The 20,066-nt window shown below is 43.3% G+C and overlaps 1 protein-coding gene across 1 annotated transcript in view; it reads left to right on the forward strand.

The window, feature by feature from the left end:
* The first annotated feature begins 6,625 nt into the window (after window positions 1-6,625).
* bach2b (BACH transcriptional regulator 2b) overlaps window positions 6,626-20,066 on the forward strand; it is a 79,483-nt gene continuing 66,042 nt past the window's right edge. Inside the window, exon 1 of the mRNA XM_071899251.2 lies at window positions 6,626-6,826. The gene's annotated coding sequence lies outside the window, so the exon portion shown is untranslated. The remainder of the gene's footprint in view (window positions 6,827-20,066) is intronic.

The raw sequence follows: 20,066 nt of genomic DNA on the forward strand, positions 1-20,066 counted from the left end.
TCGCAGTTTTCCACAAGCAAAGGCTTCGGGGAACCAGAACTCCAACAGCCGAATGTCAAGAGGGCTTTGTTTACCGGCCGGTTTGGCTACCAGGCTGCAGGTTTGGCAAGTGTAAATCTGAGTTTGAAACTTACGTAACAGTTTGAAATTTAGGATGGAATGTGATCATAATAATACAAATAATAATAACTATAACAATTAGCTATAAATGTGGATTATGTCACAACTAAGGTTCAACTGAAATGGGTTTTTGAAGGCTGATACGGACAAACTGAAGTCACAGATAGACGATATTTGGATATTTGGATATTCACCATCTTTAAATTTGACCATTTTCATACCAAAAAATTATAAATATTCACTGTTTCATCACAGAATTTTACTCTTATCAGGGTGGAAAAGCCTCTGAAACAGCATTTAGACCATCATGGGACACTAAAACTCAATAGTAGGTGAAACTCACTTACTGCCTTTTAAATGAAGAAGCAATGTACAAAAACATAACTGATAAAAAATAAATGAAAAAATAAAATGTGCAAAGAAAAAATAAAATTTCCATCATACCGGCAGTGGATGATATTCCTTGGCCAATATCTGATATTTACTAAATACACAAGACCGCAATATATCGATACATCAGTCTAAGTTCCCCTAGTAATCAGATTCATGATGTGCACAGTGGGCCTATTTGTGTACACGCTGTACTTGTGAGTGTGTGTGTGTGTGTGAGACAGAGCGAGAGCGAGAGAGAGAGAGAGAGAGAGAGAGAGAGGGTGAGCTGGAGAGTGCTGGCGAGTGAGTTTTGAGTGGGACAGTGCGACAGCCTGTTATTACCGGCCCATGTGACTGACAGCGTGTGGGCGAAAGGTAATTGCTGAAGTATGCCTGTGGTGACGAGGGCCTTCAGGGGAGCGGATGTTCAGCAGACTGAGGCACACACAGAGAGAGAGAGAGAGAGAGAGAGAGAGAGAGAGAGAGAGAGGGGCAGATCCAGCCCAGAAGTGATGACTCATCTCTCACACCCCATTCACTCATGTTTGTTTACTCCACTCATCGCTAGAGCCAGACCGGTGACAGGGAGCCGTCACCCACTGATGGGGCCGTCTTAAAGGATTTCACCTGTTTAGACTCAGGACAAGCAGCTTAGTTAGATCCAGGTCCACTTCCCATGTAAACAGCCTATACTGTTGGCAGACTGTAAGCCAAAGCTTCTGTTTACTGTGATGAAGACACAGGTCTAAATTTACAAACTGCACTCCTCAAGACTTGGACTTTATTAAATATATTCATTTAATTGTGTTCAGTTAAGTTTTTTTGCAAATGAATTATTCATTTAAAGGCTTAAATATATCCCAGAGTGCTTTAAGGATTCATTTCATTTTATTTTCTTTGCACATTTATTTTTTTTCATTTATTTGTTCAGTTATGCTTTTTGTAAATTGATTCTTCATTTAAAAGGCAGTTAGTCAGTTTCACCTACCACTGAATAGGTGTGGTGGGTCACCCTGCCTTAAGGAGCTACTAACACTAAAAGAATGTCATTAGTCTGGGTTTCAGTGGAGAGTTTTAGTGTCCCATGATGCTCTAAATGCTGTTTCAGAGGCTTTTCCACCCTGATAAGAGTAACATTCTAGGAGGAAATACTGATTACTTGTAATTTTTTTGGCAGGAAAATGATCAAATTTGAAGATATTGAATATCAGCACAAAATATCAGCTTTCGGAGACTTCCGTCTAAAAATATCAGTATCGGTACTGGCCTTCAAAACCCCATATCAGTTGAACCCCTAGTGCTATAATCCACACCTATAGCTATTATTTGCTCAGATTCCATCCTAAGGTCCGGGCTCAAGTTTACAATATCAGTTGCCAAACCTGCAGCCCGGTAGCCAAACCGGCCAGTAAACAAAGCCCTCTTGTCATCCGGCTGTTGTAGTTCTGGTTTCCCGAAGCCTTTGCTTGTGGAAAACTGTGTGGGTGATTCAGGCTTGTGTTTATGTGGCAAGAAATTTGGCTTGCCGTCGGTTTGAACTCTGCAACTCCCTGGCTCACCGCCCCCCCCAACACACACACACACACACATGACAAACATACAATAACAACTTGTCATCTGTGGATGTTCCGGCGTTTATCTTTCAATCTCGGAGGTATGGGGAGAGAGAGAGAGAGAGAGAGAGAGAGAGAGAGAGAGAGGTAGAATAGCTAAATCTGCCAGACAAGTCTTGTGCTAAGCCGGAGGCAGGGATTGACCTGAAGTTACTTCCAGTCACCCAGCCAAACAGTAGTTCTTTAGAGAGCAAACACAAGAAGGTGGGTTTCTGCACCTGTGCTGCTCTGCAACACTACACTTCTGGGTGTCAGCGAAACTATTTCCTGTCTGTTTGGTGTATACCTGACCGTCTGACTGCGTGAGCGTATGTGTATTTGTGTATTTTGGTTGGGAAATGGCACGTGTGGGTTTGAAACTGCTCAGCCTGTGTGTGTGTGTGTGTGTGTGTGTGTGTGTGTGTGTGTGTTTTCTTTTATGTATGACAATGTGTCTGTTTGCATCTTTTCCAAGGGAAGGAATGACGACCTGTCCCGAAGGTAACCCGAGCCGGATAGGTTCGTCTGTGGCAGGCATTGTTATGAATGGCGGTTAGATCGGTCCCCGAGGCACCGTCGAGCTGCAGTAATTGATGTAATCAAAGGCATTTGGCTTCGGGTCCCACGCCGGCTGCTGGCTGACAACGGAGCTGCATTTACGTCTTTGTGCCTCTGCCTGGGCTTGCCGCTCTCCTTAGCCAGCAAATTCGTGGAAGTTTTTTTGGCTCGGAGTCCTATCTCAGCCACCGCAAACCCGATGAATCACTTGGAAATGAGTCATCCTCGCTCTCGCGGCGGTGACTCTTTGACCGACGTGCCTCTCGTTTTGCGCAGGGCTTTTGCTTTTGGATTTGCTTTGAACACTTTTGGTGTGAGTCATCTATTTGAGCAGATGCAAGATTATACATGTGTCTGTTTTTGCTCATCCGGGCATACTGAGCTGCTCTGGATATAAACTGTGAGCTATATCACTGTTATTGGATGAAAACACTCATTAAACCCCCCCAAATAGTCACAAATAAAGAAAAACAACCTTATTTTCAGCTTTTCATACATTTTTGAAGATATACATTGGGTTGCAAATGGGCCCTATGCTCATGAGACTTGCTCTCTGCACACAGGGCCATGAAAAAGACAGAAATGACTAAAACTAGAGCAAGATTTCCACCCTCAACATAGTGTGTGTGTGTGTGTGTGTGTGTGTGTTTGTGTGCAAATGAATTTGAAGATGATGTTACAGAGATCATGTTTCATCTAATCTCACCTAAACACCAGCGTCAGTGTTCAGCGATCTGGCTCTTGTCAGTTGCTTGATGCCATGGGGTTTCCATCAAAGAGGAGAATATGTCAGCAGATTTAATGATACAGTAAATCCACATGTATCGGTGTAGACTGACTGCTGCTCGTCGGTAATGGATGCATGACAGAGTGCCTTTTTTTTTTTTTCTCCCGTGGCTATCAACCAACAAAAACACACAATAACATTCCACATCTGTTACGCAATCCACGCTATTGCCTTGTCCTCAAGCTGAGAGGTCAGAGTTTCACAGGCTCTTCCCTGTGCGGTGTGTTTACTCAGACCGAGCCTCGCGCCGCTTCCTCTTTCTGTCATGGAGGCATCGCAGACATTTCACATGCTGGTTTTATTAACCCTAATTAGACTTCCTGACATAAAACGCAGTGTTTGTCCGCAGTGTGGGCGGGAAGGCGAGGCCATGCCATCCCACCGTAGACTCCTTCGCCCCCCCCCCCCCCGCCCCCGGCCCCTCCTCCCCCTCCCCCTCCCCCTCCCCGCCACCCAGCCTCTCAGCCAGCCGCCTTTTTCAAAAAGGCCTCAGGGAGAGGTCATCGAGTCCAGGAATGCCACTGCACTGCTGTGTGTCTATGCGTGTGAGCGTGCGTGTGTGTGTGCGTGTGCGTGCTCTACACTCTGTAATTAAATTCTCCTCATGCGTTTAGTGCGTTCGGAGCATGAGCAAGACGTCGACGGCGTAAAGTGCGGCGCTGAGACAAAGGAGCCAGGCTCGTCTCCCGGGCCTTTCAGATGCGGGCATGCGCTCCTGCCGAAGGCCCCCGGCCCAGCTTTGGAGCCCCGCTACTTAGGTTTGGTATTAAAAAGCCTCAGATGTCCCGAAGGTTTCTGCGTGGATGAATATGAATATGAATACCTCCACTAATCTGGAGGATTAGCCGTGGATTGTCAAACTGTGTCTCTGGACCCCAAAAATCACCCCTTGACGGATTGCATTTCTCCTTTTACTGCTTTACTTTTTCATTTGGCATTTAGCTCCTTATTTCAAGGGACCTCAGATTTTTTTTTTTTTTTTTTGCTGTCACATTTGACTTTTAAATTATGAGTAATGCATATTAATTTTAAGTTATGAGCAGGCTGCACTGAAGTCAGAGCTGGAAGAAATCTGCGCCTGTCATCTGCCAGTTCTTAGAAGTAAGCTGACTTTGCACATAAAAAGTACCATTTGGATTAAAGCACTGGTATCACTGTCTCCTATAAAACATGTTTACAAAGCCTGTCAAGAAGCAGCATGTTTAAAATCAATACCTTCTTTCCATGAGGATACTCTATATGCGCGCTGTGCTATACAATGGTAATGAAACCGTTTCATGTTTCTTCAGGAATAGTTCTTGGCAGATAATGGGTTTCCTTCTTTGTGGCACTGTGCAGCTGGAAAGATTTTACATTTAGGGTTTACATAAGGTTGATTTTTAATCACCGGTGCATATTTAGATATCAGGAAATATTGTGTGTTGAATATAGTTTTCCCATTATATTCATATTTACAGATAAGGATGTAGGTTTCTTTTTCATTTTTTACATTTCATGGGGCAGATTTCAAATGTTGCAGTGTTCATCATCATAAAATAGCTCTCATGTCATCATCATCCTCTTTGCATAATGCACAACTCTCTCTCTCTCTCTCTCTCTCTCTCTCTCTCTCTCTCTCCTTGGCTGCTCAAATCTAGCTCACTTTGATGCTTTCTTATTGCATAAACAAATGCCTGTTGGTGACTGTGTTTTGATGTCAGCAACAGCACCATCTCAAATCACCGGTTAATACATGCAGCAGCAGAGGGAGCCGCTCTTTGAATGCCACTCATGGAAGATCCAGTGAGGAGTGAATGCTGGTATGAAGAAGAGGCCGTCTGCTGTAGTATGATAATTCATAATTACATGCAAACTCCCTGAGGGGGGAGAGTTTTACATTAGAAATTAAAACGTCTCCAATGAGGGTTCCCTTGTCCAAATGTGATGTGAGCTGATCCAGAACAAAAAGCCGCCTCCCTCACACGGCTCTCCCTCCTCCAGCTCTACCTCTTCCTCCACCGCCTCACTCCGCTCCGCAGCATCACGCATTTGCATTTTGATTTGTTTGCTTTGGTTTGGTTTGACTCATGGAAGTTGACAGTTAAAAAATAACCCTTTAACTTTGATCCTTCAGCCGCTGTATGTCTCATCAGGTAGGCTAGGCAGCTTAGGCCTAAAGTCTGAGCCTCCATACTGCAGGTTTAGGTTTATAATACATATTAATATGTAATATAGGGGCCTAGTCTATCTGTGGTACTTAGTACTGAGTTTATTGTGACTTTTGTCATATGCTATCACAATAATTTCTCATTCTTACAGGGACATAAAGTTTTGATCTGATATTTATATTGTATCCTTCCTAAATTTATTGTAGGCCAACTGAAGAATTACTCTATACTTTTTTCATTAATGAAACTTTATCAAGGTTCTCATTGTCAGAAGGTTAATTCTTTGAGTATATCTAAAGACATGTCAAAGATATAAAAGTTTTGCATTATTGGTAGGCCCTCTATATCCTTCTTAACAAGTCCTTTAGCATGGTACTGAGTCTTAATAAGAAGTGACCCCAGTGCCAGTGGGGTGAGAATTTCTGTTGCAAAATGCAAATCAACTTAACGTTACATTATTTGTGACTTCTAGTGGCCCGCCTTATTTCAAGATAACTTGTTTCAAGAGATTTCTCAAACTGCAGTGGAAACTGGTAAAAAAAAATATCCGAGCCGAGTTTTTCACGTTTTTTAACGCAAACATGATTTAAAGATCTTGGAGACTGGACACCTGACTCAATGGCTTCTTAAGATGGACAGATTTGCTTCGCACGGCTCTATCCTGGCTCCTGGAAATGCCTTGTGTCATCCTCCACAGTCATAACACCGCTATGTGCAGCGGCAGCGGGGTTAGGCCGCCGTACAGCGAGCAAAAAAAAAAAAAAAAAAAAAAGGGAGGGATATGAGCGAGCAAGTAGTGCGATTCTCCAAGCTCCGCTGCGCACGTTTTGGTGAGTACGCGCGCGCTGCCCGAGGGCGCCAACGCAAAGCCGCACCGCGTAAACGATGTTGTGAATGAGGGGATAGAGTGACGTCAGCGGCCGAATGTCAACAATGTAGCGACTAGTAGGCGTTCCAGTCGAGTGTAACAAACAGCGGAGACGGAGCGGCACGCCGCGCTGGATCATCACACGCACACACACACACGCATACACACACTGACAACAACAGACCGTAATCACAGACCGTTGTGTGTATTTTTTTTTTAGTGAGAGATAACCGAGTTGCAGTGACGGAAAAAGAAAAAAAAAGTCATCTCCCATCTGCAGCCGGGAGGCTTTGAGGAAACGACAAAGCGAGTCATCATGTGAAAGAACTTATTTGGGAAACGGACAAAAGGGCTGGAATACGAGCGGAATAGAAAGTAAAAGGTGAGCCTGCATGCATGTTGCCTGGCGTGTTTTCTCTCTCTGTCTCCGTCGAGTGACTTGATGTGTTGATTTGATTTATTCTATTTTTTTTTATTTCGTGTTTGTCAAATCCCTGCCCATTGTTGCTCTCATAACCGAGTGGAGTTGCAAACTTGCATAAGTGGTGCAGCGGTGGCCAGGACTCCACAGATATGGAAAAAAAACTCACTTAACACAAACCGCATGCATAAATCTTGAAAGCTTGGCGGTGTGTGAATATTGAAGGCTGTAATGCTTTGGGGTGTGAACTCGGGTTTAGGAGTGAAACACAACGCTACCACATCCTGTTATGCTTTGACTCAGTGTAAAGACTAAGCTCCGTGCGCTCCCTTTTCTCTGCCTTTTTTTTTTTTTTTTTTTTTTTTTTGCTAAAGTAGAAGCGGTGTGATCCCCGAGGAGGGTCAGGCATGCCGCTGCTTTCTTCTGGGAGGAAAAATGCTCAGATAAAAGAAGCTGTCACTTGCAGCGTCATTTGACCGGTTAAAGAGGCTTTTCTGGACGGAAAGACCCCCCATCCACTGCATGCACTTTGAGGAAATGGATTTGGATCTAAAGAGCTTCATAATTAGGCTTAGCATGCAATATAGGATACAGAGTATTATAAATAATCAACTAACACTGTATTATTATTATTATTATTGTTATCTTCCATTCTATTGTACTATTCCATTCCATTCTATTCTACATTCATTGTTGTAAAATATCACATTCTACGTGCATTACAACCAGCATTTCGATTCTGCTTTTCGTCGACCTGTAAATTAGACTTTGCATATTGCAACTTCATTAATCCACATAAAATCAGCAAAATATTTGCTGTGTAAGGACGAGCCTTATTTGGTGCGACAGCCAATGGAATCATCTCTACCGCTCGACGGTGCCGTTAAAGAACCAAAACGCATTTTTTTTTTCGTCGTTAACCCCTCATATTACATCGGAACGAGCAAGTTCGATCACTACCCCCTCTATAAATACCAATATTGCTGATTTATAATCAATAGAGTGTTGACTGTATCTGCTCGCAGCGAAACAAACAGCTGCGCCTTTACGCACGGTCCTGCATTGTCATGTGAATGGATGCTGCAGCAGTGGCTTAGTCAGTCCCTGTCAGTCTTATTATGGAGGAGTCAGTGATGTAGTGGCAAATAAAAGGTGGGTGCAAGTCGATGATCATCATGAGGTGTCACAGCCCCGATATAAACAAAAATCAATTACATTTGAAGGGATAAAAATAAGAATCTTTCATCAATATTTGTTAAAACCTCTATCCTCTTTTAATTTACACCGATTTGAAACCACCTACTATGATGTATAATATCAATTTACATCATTACATTTACATCAATTTGCTATCAGGTTAACTGAACTGACTTTAAGTGGGTTTATGTGTGTTTACCCTGCTCTACACCCCTGATAGTAGCCTATACTGATCGATTTATTTTACTATTATTCACTAATGCGCCGTTTTTGACCAGGTTTGTGTGAATGTACAACAGTGGGAAAGATTTGGTTGAAACAGCTGTACTCTTCCTCCAGTGTGTAGCGTGTAGAAAGGCGTCCACGTTGTGCTTTGCTCAGTCTCGTGGAATAAGAAGCATGTGTCCGAGCGATGAACTCATCCTGCATTTATCCTGCTTTGCGTTATTTCTTGGATAGAAGCGCATGTATTTATTTATTAATTTGTTTTTTTTATTTTGGCAACCCGTCAGTTGTTTGTCCGCCACGTGTTTGACTCGGTGATGAAATGCCTGCAATCATAAAGCGTCGATCCGAGTGATGCTGCCATTAATGCAGTGATACAGCATTTTGTGGAGCGGTGACATCCACGGCATCACAGCCCTTTGTCTAGTGCTGATGCAACGCGATGGCACCGGGGATCGCACCGCATCTCCACACCACCACCCTCCTCTCTTAATATCTCATGTTCTCTCACGATAACTCACATTTCTGCACGTTTTTTAAAAGTAATATTCCTGAATGATTGAAAGGGAATGATAAGGGAATTGCTGAAATTCACGCATCGATGTTGCAGATGTATTCAAGTAAAGGATGAGGACAGAATGTGCTTTGCGCCATAGTAAATCCTATTCAGTGTTATTTTGAAGGTATCCGAAACAAAAACACCTTTTCTTTCTGCTGCAAGCCTTAACACTGACATCAGCCTGGTTTCACAACACGTGCATAGCGGCAGCGCAGCACTCATGCGCAGTTTTACGCACGGAGCCTTTTGTTCTGTACAGTAGCGCGCTGCCGCCTCTCTTCCCATGGCAATCCCCTGCTTATTGTGAGGGGGGGTCCAAAACTGTAAAGCCACAGCGACTCAACCAGGCTTAAATGCCACTTCCAGATGAAACGGCTCATTCAATCTGTCATACAAATTGTATACTTCCTGCATATATGATATTGCATAACGTGTCATCTGAAACATCAAATGAGGTTATGCATGAAACGTGTATGCATCACTATTCATTATTGTCTTTGACCATCAGTTTAATTCATGTAATAAGAATGAAATGACATGAAATTTTCACCTTATCTAATTCCCCATGTCATAACACACTACTTAACAATAAATGCCCAAAAAAATACTACATTCAAATTTTCTCATATTTTTATATCTAAATCCCATCAGTTTTAAAAAACAATGTATAGTAGGTATTTGTAAATATACATTAAGATCCAGTCAAAACCAGTATAGATCCCAGGAAAACTAGATAGGCCATGACATGTTTGTGCAATGTTTTTCATTTATTCTTGTCATGTGAAATAAAGGCATTTTAATATCTGCAATGAGACAGAGAGCCTTGGACGTTTAGTTTGCTGCTGGGAACTGCTGGTTTTGACTGGATCTTAATGTATATTTAATTGCATGCATCGGCCTGTTCTGACTCAGCTGTTACCAACATGCAGAGAGCACCTGTCCATTCTACACTAAGGCCTCAATGCAGCGCTCTTTCCCCTCAGTTTTTGCCTCCCATTAGTTTTACTTCCTGGTAATTGGTGTATCTTTAGTGGTGACTTCATCTTGTGCCAGTAAACGCCCCCCCCCCCCCGCCCCCACCCCCCCACCCCCCCTCCCACCTCACCCCTCGCCCTTCCCATCATATAAAACCTCTAACTTTGTAACTTTCAAGTGACATGAGTGGTGACACGGTGTTTCTTTGTGTTCACCTCTGAGAAGTTTCATTTTCCTAACACACCGTGGTTGGGTCTTGGTGGCTGGCATTTATTTATTTTGAAGAATCTGAGATTTGTGACAGCTCAATATTATGCACAAAACATTTTTGAACTTTTGAGCCGTCCCTCCCCACGTTACGACCCGCCCCAACATCCTGTTTCACCCAGAAATACATCAAAATATGGAAGCAAGACACCATCGAAATGCTGTTTCCTTGTGACTTTAGAATGTCATCTTGGAGTTTAAAATAGAAAAACAAAACCATTATTTTTATTAGGTTTGGAGGCCTACATCTCCTCCATGTTGTGCTTGGCTTGGGAAGATTTCTCAGTTTGACCCAAGCTGTTTTGGGGACCCGCGCATAATGAGTCCCTGAGGGTTCCCATGCAGCCACAGCTGAAATCCCACACGGCAACAGGATCCCTTCATGTGACACTGCTTGTCCCCCCTGCAGGCTTTCCATTCTGAACTATACAGCAGCTAACCTCCGACGCTCCGCCGTGTTTCCATTGCACTGCTGCAGCCGGCGTGTCGAGCCCGTAGTCGTCGTGTTTTATGTTGCCGAAGTTAGCCGAGTGCCTATCAACATAATTAAAATGATGATCACAGAAGGAGCTTGTTGTCTCAAAAGTAACCGAGCACTTATGGGTTAATGATTCATGAAATCGCAGTTGCCAATCCTCTTGTTTGAGGAATAGGATGTGAGAGAATTATCACCACCGCTTGCTGTGATCGTAGTTGAATATCTCCCGAAGACAATCATAGCAATCCCTTAAGGCGCTAAAATTGCGATATTTTTGATTTGTACCGCACATAACAGAGCTGTCGGTTAGAAGATAAATGAGTGTTTTATGAAGTAATGAAAGAAAGGCTGCGATCTAACCAATGGTGTGCCACTTCTCTCGAGTCAAATTTTTTTTCTGCACCATTAAAGGATCGTTTGCATCACTGAGGACGTTTGAGTAACCCCCACCAGCACAGCTCAACATCTCAAGTCAGTGCCTTGGCTAGAAAAAAAACATGTTCCCATAGCTCTCCCACGTCAGCACAAAGGCATGTTTGACTGGGCTGCTGCCAGTGTGAGGCGTAGATGGAACAGCACTGCTGGGAGAAATCTAAGATCCTGCAGTTTAGACCAAGGGCTTTTGTTTTCTTCTCTCTGTCGCGATCCCCCTCTCTCTCTCTCTCTCTCTCTCTCTCTCTCTCTCTCTCTCTTCTTCTCTGTCATGGCTGTTCATTCTTCTCCCGCCGTTCACGGCAGTGATGCGCGCTGGCGTTATCACTCACCACGTGAAGTCAGATTGCATTATTGTGCCAGACCCGGCTCCGTCTGCGGTTGCAAAAGTCGTCCGTGAAAGAGCAATGCCTCTCAGTGTGTTTGCTGCTGAGCGGCGAGACTGCCAAGAAGCTATCAAACATAAAGCACCACAGGCAGATTTCTGATTGTTCTGTTTTGGTTTGATTTTTTATGTTGCCTGTAAGAGATTATCAAGACTCGTAAATCAACCCAGTAGTTGCGTCAGAGCCATTTGATGATCTCCTGAGCCTCCCCTACGCCTCGAGAGGGGCATCACCTTGTGAACTCTGGGACGGCCCGGAGAGTTAAAACTCGGCGAGTTAATACTCATTAGTAACCCATCCTGTGGTCATCTATTAGTTTTTAACCGTGCAAAACATATGAAGCAAATTAAATTACTCGCATCTGGTCCTAATAGGTTTGGAATTAAAACAACAGTGGATGGGGGGAAGGGGGAGAAGGGGGGGATTTAGTAGTTATTGAGGCAGTTTGGAAGAATGAGCCTTGTGTAAAGTGGCGTTCAGTGAATGAACAGAGAACATTTAGCGCGTTATAATGACCTGTTTTTATTGGATTAGTGCTGTACCACCACTACTACTGCTGGCAAGGGACGGCGAAGCATTGCCGAGGTCCGCTCAAACCTGCGGAACAGTTCCAACTGATGCACTTCGCTGTTGTTTTCCTTGTCTTGTGGCCGTTCAGCCGGAGTGGGCACTGCGCTGTGGAGGCGCCGTTACATTCAGTTCCCTTATATTCTCTCTGTGAAGCAGGAACTGGAGGTGCACACGGTTAAAGCCGGCACAGCTGCTATTTTGACACGGTTTAGCTCCTCTCTCTCAAAAGAATCCAGTCTAGGAGCACTCTGCAGGGAGAGGCGAACGGCTCGAAATGCTCTCCACTCCAAGGGCCGCTTTCAAGACACTCAGGAGTTTGTTCTTATCAAAGAGCCAATTCGCTGGGTTTTTGTGTGTGCGTTTGTGTGTGTTTTTTGGCCGCTCCGCGTGGAATACCGGCAATTCATACGTCTAATCGGCTGTTTTGTCACGTTATACTTAGTGACAGGATGACCCTCAGCACAATGAACAGAGAACCTTTTTCTGCTTTCAGTTGGATGACAGACATGGGCAGAGAGGCACGTAGCTTGATAGTAATAGCTATGAAACTTTAGCATGCGTTATGCTTGTTTTACAGCATGCTGTACATACAAGCGGTATCACGTGAAAGCACACGCCTCCAAATATAAACCGGTTCTTCTACGAAGCCTTTGCATTTTGTTTTTTAAATTCCAAAGCCTTGTGTGTGGTCTTTTTCTCCCGAGTGTCAGAGAGGACGTGAGTGACGTGTGTGTTGCAATTTTTTTTTTTTTTCTCCCTACTGAACCCACTGGGAAAATGGCGGCCAAAGTACCACATGAAGTGTTTTAGCAGCCTTGTCGTCTAGATATTGGACTGAGTAGCAGCAGCGTTCTCAGACGTCAGGCAGCCGTTATCACTGCATCAGTCAACTGGCTGCTGCTGACTCCATAAATTCATGTTGGATTTCGTAAGGGTTGCATAGGTTATTCATGGTAAAACAGTTGTGTTGCAAGCCTTGTCTGTGTGGTCCCTAGAGCTCCCCCCCCCCCCCCCACACCTCTCTCACCATAGCAATGATATGCATGCCATATCAAATTAGACCTGTTTGGCTGTGAAAATGAGGCGGAGTAAACAGAATATGTCTCTAGGGTTAGGCCTACTGTGTGTGTGTGTGTGTGTGTGTGTGTGTGTTTGTGTTTGCAGCTCCTCTGTGTGTCCTCCCAGGGAACACCGAAGCACATAGTAGGAGTCTGTCTACTACAGTTTAAATTTAGAGTCATCCTCTTGTCTGTCAGCAGTTTTGCCTCTGCAGCTGCTGAGTCACATGTGGAGTTGAGTCAAAAGCCCCCGCTGACCACCGACTGTCCGCTGTTGCGCAACTCCTTCGGACCGTCCACCTTCAACTCTGAATTTAAGCTGCATTCCTGTCTGTGCTCTCTTACTATTGTTGTATTACCAGTCCTTATGCTTACAGTGTCTGTTTTAAGTCTTAGCCTTTTGGTTTATACTTTGTGATCTACAATTCTTCCAGTCTTCTGTTTTCTGTCACATTAGAAGGCGGAGTAGTATGCAAAGACCAGATTGCAGTTTTAGTTATGTGAACATTTCTCAGAGGAAGAGCTGCTCTGGAGACAGGAGTCACCCTATTGGTTGAGTTAAATCCTCAGTGGGCGGAGCCAAAGAGGCAGTTTTGCAAGAGTGCAAGTTAGCTAATTAGCAAACTTGAATGTCAAAGAAGGAGCTTTGGTCAAAATATAAATAAAATATTATAATATTATAAAGTAATTCTTTTTCATTCATTCATGACCATGGCATTCACGATGTTGGAAGGTCAAGTTAGCTTACCTAGATAGCTAAAGGCTAGTATGGCTAGTTTGAACTTGGAAGGTCAGCTAGGCTAACTAGCTAACCTAGATAACTTAATATGACTAAATTGCATATTTTCAGTTCGGAGCAAGAGCACTTGGCTTAGTATTAGCTAAGTATACGCTTAATATTAGCTTCCTCCATTCTTACCTCTTGCTTTTTTCACTGGATTTCAGTCTAACGTTACTTAACTCTTTACTCTAAACTGATTCTTTGGCTCCGCCCATTGAGGTTAATCTCAACCAATGAGATGATTTCTGCCTCCAGAGCAGCTCTGCTCCTCAGAGAAATGTTTTAACTAAACTCCACTGTGCATGCAGCGAAGGCAGGAGGCTGTTGTGTTGTCTTCCTCTGTAGTCTGAGGTCATATCCTTATATGAGACTCTCTTTTGTTCTGCTCACTGACACTGCAGCGCACAATGAAACGCTAAGAGTGAAAAGCTAGTGTTGCTGTTGTCATAACTGTGTTTTCCCCTTCTCGCCGAGTTATTAATATAAAGCTCACTCCGCAGTCTGAATGTGAGAGTCACCAGCGTACGGTGCTGTTTATAGGCTGCCGGCCTGGCAAACTTTATAGAACAGAGAAGTCTTTGAGTGTTTATGGTTTCTGTTTTGTACCAATAACCCAGACAGACCTAATCCTGCATGTCAGTGTGCTGCTCACTGTCTGTTCATAACCTGCTCAGTCAGCAGGAGCAATAAAGGCTGGGTGGAAAAGACTCTACTGGGGTGAAAAGGATATCAAATTACATATGGAACAGGCCATTTGTCAGCTTGGGGTCCATAGATTATTCATATTATTGAAGTGATACACTGCTGTCAGGTGAAGGGAATCTGTGTTTTAATTTGATATCCTGTCCTGGGATCTCAAGTTCAACAGGTGCACTGTTAATATCTTTACAATCTCTGTTCTTCCAGGAACACAGATTAAGAGTACAGGTATTTTCTTTGCACTTTCTTTCTTCTTTTTTTTTTTTTTGCACCTTCAGCATCATGCCATCATCAGATTCCTCACCCCCCCCCCCCCACTGCCAAGAATAATTCTCTAACAGAAATGTGGATTTTTTTTCCCCCCTCCGTGTGTTTTTTCCGATGAGTCTGATTGAATTACAAGGGCTTTGTAATTTAAAACATTAAGTTGTAAGGTCTGAATGAAGCGAGTTCCCATCTTGCTAGTGGGCTTGACGTTTCCTGCCAAGGTCGTTTTGTTTTTCCCTCTCTCTCTCTCTCTCTCTCTCTCTCTCTCTCTCTCTCTCTCTCTCTCTCTCTCTCCTGGCTTTCCTTCCCAGCCGATGGGGGAAAAAGAAAAAGGAGCAGCGGTCAGTCAAGCATATGAGGGTGGAAGGTATTTAAAACAATCAGCGCATTCCTGGTACGGGGGAGTGAGATCATTGTTTTAGAGGGAGGGAGGGAGGGAGGGAGGGAGTGACGGAGCCGGGACGACCCTCGCGGCGGGACAGAGCCGTGAACTCTGAGGTAACGCGGCCACAACCCCTCCTGGACGCATGCATTTGCACTGCGTTGCACATCAGAGACGCTCGACTAAAACAAAACGCTCCCATTGTGTACGTGAGGCGTGTTAACATGGAGCCCTGACATCTGCGGCTGATGAACGGTGTATAAATAGAAATGACAAAATAACGAGCGCCTCTCCGGAGGGTCACAGTAAACAGAGTGTCTGGGAATAACTATTGATCATTAATTATCTACTTTACACAGCCATTTAGCTTTTTTTGTTTGTTTTCTGAGCTCATGTAATCAGAGTTGACCATGAGAAACGCTTTCGGTTCAAGTACATGATTATGAACTCGGTGATTACGCAGCGAACTGCACAATTCCCCTCTTTTAATTGCGTCACGAATTTTGCGAGGCAATTTCCAGTAAGCGCCCAAATAATATATTCATTCACGTATTATTGTCACCGTCGAAAGCAGCGGAGTGTAAAAGAACAAGGCATGTTCATGTGTGCGGTTTGGCGAAGTGCAGCTGTAAAGGAGTTTTGTGTTGGGGAAGAGGGGGGGGGGGGGGGGGCGGGGGTGGGGGTGGGCGGCATCCTGTGAGACCAGCACAGGTGGTTGGGAGGGGGAGGGGGCGGGGGGTGGGTGGCGGTGGAAGCGCAGGGGCGTAATGTGCCCACTTCCTGCACCGAGCACCCGTGATGTACTGTAAACCAGTGAGCTTACAACCAGATCAGCAGGATTTGCTGGCGGTGGCTTCTCGCCATCTCACAGCAGGCTGCCATTGGTGGAGAGATCCTGTGTGTGGCGTCGCGGCGGCCCATTATGCCTCCTTACTTTTCTTTATGTCTTTTTTTTATTTATTTATTTATTTATTTTAGCACGGTACAGAAAAGGAGTGAGGAAAGGAAGATTAATGCCACGGCATGAAAAAGCTGTGAAACTGAAAGGATAAAATATGAAAGCGTGAGGTTTTACAGCCATGGGTTTTCCATTTGTTGCACACACACACAGCGGTGGAACGGAAAACATGAATGTGTATGTGTGCGGTTAGATCCACGTTTGACACTGAAATACAGCTCTTCCTGTGGGGAGTAATGCTAACGTGGATACTTGTCAGCCAGGTTTTGTACTGACTTCATCCTGTAATTTAAACTGAATGAGCCCATAAAAACCCAGTGCTCAGAAGTCCTCTTTAGGGTGCGTTCACAACAAGCGTGTTTGGAGCGGTTTAATCAAACTCTGTGTTTACTCCTTTCGTCTGGGCAGGTCAGAACAATGTCATTGGAACTCGGGCGGTACCAAATGACCCACCTGAAAATGCGAGTCTTGGTCCTCTTCCAAGCGAACCGCAGAGTGAGAACGCAATCCGAACCAACAGACAGGAAACGACCCCAAAACGCAAGGTTTTATGGGTATAAGCAGAGGGATGTTGACATCTGATAGCCAGCTTGGAAAGCCTAGCTTAACAAAACGAAGCAAGGGCAAACCGCAGTCTGGACTGATGCTCATATTCAGCTATTTCTTCATGTGTTCTATAGAAAAGGAAAAAAAAAGCCATCTTGCTTAGTTAAAGTTACAGGGACTGGAGTCAGATTTGTTTTGAGAAACTTTTCATCTGTGGTTTGGACCAAAGAAAACAAACCGTAGCTGTGATCGTACCCTCCTCTCCTCTCTGGGTCAAGTGTCCAGTTGACGGTTCAGTTCAGTTCAGTTGGGTCTCGCTCAGTCGGTCTCAGCAGCGGTCTTCAGTAAGGTGCTGACCTCCCACCTGGCTGGAGTGGGGAGGCAGACCCGTGTCATGTACCTGCGGCGGTCACATGCCGTCCCGGTGTCATTAAGGACAGATGGTGAAAGGTCAACAAGGCAGAGTTGTGGACAGTCTACTGTTGATACTGCAGCCTGAGTCACAAGATCTCCGTCAGCCAAGCATGTCAAAACAGCACCGGCGTCAGCAGGAGACCTGCTACCTGGCTGGGACTTTTACAACATGGTGTTTCCCCTCAAGGTTTCATGTTTGATTTTAAAGGCGCCCTATTATAAGAATTCAACTTTTCATCAAATATGTTTAATGTCATTGCCTTTTTGTTTGAGTGGTTAAATTTAAAGTTATTTCATTTTCAAAAATCCATCCTTTTTTTCAAGCAGTTACAGACGAACTCCAGTCAACGCATCACAGCTAGACTTGGTCCTGATTGGTCCTCACTAAATAATTGCTAAACTCCCTCCAGTAAGGCAGGTTTACCTAATTTAAATTAGAGGAGCTGGTATTGTCGGCCAATCAGGATCCAGTATTAGATCAAATTAGTCAAATTCATTCAATAAATACCTTTTTCAACTAAACTAAACATTATTCTTATTCTTATTATTATTAAATTTGACAACAGAATCATGCAAACTGAATAATAAAACTGAATAATATGGGGTCTTTAAAAGGTACGAAATGCCAAAACTCACATTTCTTCATTTTTGCCAAATAAAGACAACACAGATGAACAAGAGCGTGACTTTTAGGTCTCTGGGGGAAAATGTTTTACATGTTTTATATAACAGTAAAGTCCAGTTGGGGAAGCTTTCCTATAAGAGAGAGAGAGAGAGAGAGAGAGAGAGAGAGAGAGAGAGAGAGAGAGAGAGAGAAGGAAAGAGTGACAGAGAGAAAAAAAGATTAAGAAACAAAGACATAAAGACAGATTGAGAGAGAGAGAGAGAGAGTACAGATCAATAGTAACGCCTGCATGAAAGGCCGCAGTGGCTGGCCATTTAGATGGATTACAGTAGCTGCATGCCTTTCATCTCACTCAGGGATTGTGTCTGGAGGGAAGGAAGCAAATTGGCTCTCATCATGCTTCGCAAGTGCTGCTCAGTCTGCGTGATTTTCATAGTTCATAGTCTGTTTGAACACCATAATGTATATTCCTTCAGGATGATATACAGTACAAAAGGAACATTTACGCCACGCTTTAACAGCATCTCCCTCAAAGCCCGGGATCGCAGCTATTCAGTTATCTTCCTCAGTTGCATTTTCGAGCCGATACCGGAAACATCATTTCAATTCTACAATGTAATCTGTCTTTCTTTGCGCTGTAGCTTTTCCAAAATGTGATTCATCAACGGATTCCTATCAACATAATGATATCCGAGCCCGAGAAAACTACGTCACATTTGCAGCTGTATGCGCATTTTTGGGTTGAGCGGTTTGATTATTATCAGTAGACACCGATGGCAGAATACGGAGGAGATTTCACAGCTGATTTTTATCTCGGAGAGTAAATGTCTTCTCTTTACCACAAGCGCACAAAGGAAGCTAGCGGCTTGGGATTCAACTTGTGTTTAATAGAGAAATGTTGTTTGCTGTCAGAGATGAATGATGGTTTAACAGAACACTCAGGACTAAATCATCTTAGACAAGTCATGGATTTGAATTGCTTTTGTTATATGGTGAGAATCCTTCGTTAGTCATTAGTCTATATCTGAGATGAAACAGATAATAACTGTAAGGTGAATTGATATGAAAGTGATATGTTTGGTTAAGTGAATGGCTGTAAATTAAGAGGAGAAAGTTGTGTTGCCAGGTTCCTACAGGTGGGAAAGTCTGGAAAAGAAGAAATTGAAAAATCAATTTGATAATTTTCAGCTCTTGACTTTGGGAATCATAAAAATGTATGGAAAATGTGTTCCTATGGCTGCAAATTAGGAGAGACTTGTGTTGCCAGTGATAAACAGGGTTCTGGAAAAGCATGAAAAATGAATTCGATCATTTTTAGGTCTTGAAAAGTTTGCGAATCATACAGTAAGTCTGGAAAAGTATGGAAGATATTATTGTCCCTATGCATATATGACTACCCTACAAACATGTCTATCTTAGCAAGTTATTTAATGTTGCATTGAGCCTTAAAATCACATTTTTCTTGAAACAAATGAAAAACAAATCTGCCAACTGGGTGAGATAATTCACTTGTTTCCAATGCAAATCATCTTGCTTTAACAATTTTCTTCAATCAAGTGTCAGTTTCTTGATAGTAGTGCAGTGATCTGCCTTATTCTTTAAGGATATCGACATTTGTTTCTAGAAAATTCCTGAAACAAGTGAAGCTGCATTGGAAACAAGTGAAATGATCTCACTCCTTTGGCAGAATCTTTCAATTGTTTTAGTAAAAATAAGATTTTAAGCCTGAATCTCAGACTAAATCACTTGTTAAGACGGACATTTTTTGCAGTGGGTGGACACATTTAATGTAGTCGTATTTCATATATTGTAATATTTGTGTTGTGAGGAATAATTTTCAGTTATAGAGTGATAGGGACTATATAACATATTATATCATCATAAACACCCACAAAAATCTTCACATCTAGTTAAAAAATAAGCATTTTAAATCTTGAAATGGGAAATATCCGACTGAGATAAGGTGCTATATAAATAAGGTTTATTATTATTATTATGTATTTAGCTTTACTGTAATAATAGGTGATTAACCCTGGATTTAGGAGGGTCTTGCAGCGCACCAGGGAAGCCCTCACAACGCACCACCAACCTGTCAATCATCTGTCTGACCTAGCATCTTTATTACTGGCAGTGATGTACAGTAGCTCTGTCAGAGAGTCACCGCTGCTCGAGGATTAATGATCACTCATCACAGTCAGAAGATGAAGGACAAGTCTGTAAGTACTGGACCCTCTTCACCTTCGGTTTTTCTGTCATTTGTTTAGATTTTTTCTAAATATCACGTATGTTGCCGGGGAGGCTGTTTTTATTTGTGTTTCTTCCTGTGGGTACAGTGTGTGAAACGAAAGCAAACTTTTGTGACACACACACACACTTCACAAA

This window comes from Centroberyx gerrardi, chromosome 18 (assembly GCF_048128805.1).
Source record: "Centroberyx gerrardi isolate f3 chromosome 18, fCenGer3.hap1.cur.20231027, whole genome shotgun sequence".
Lineage (NCBI taxonomy): Eukaryota > Metazoa > Chordata > Actinopteri > Beryciformes > Berycidae > Centroberyx > Centroberyx gerrardi.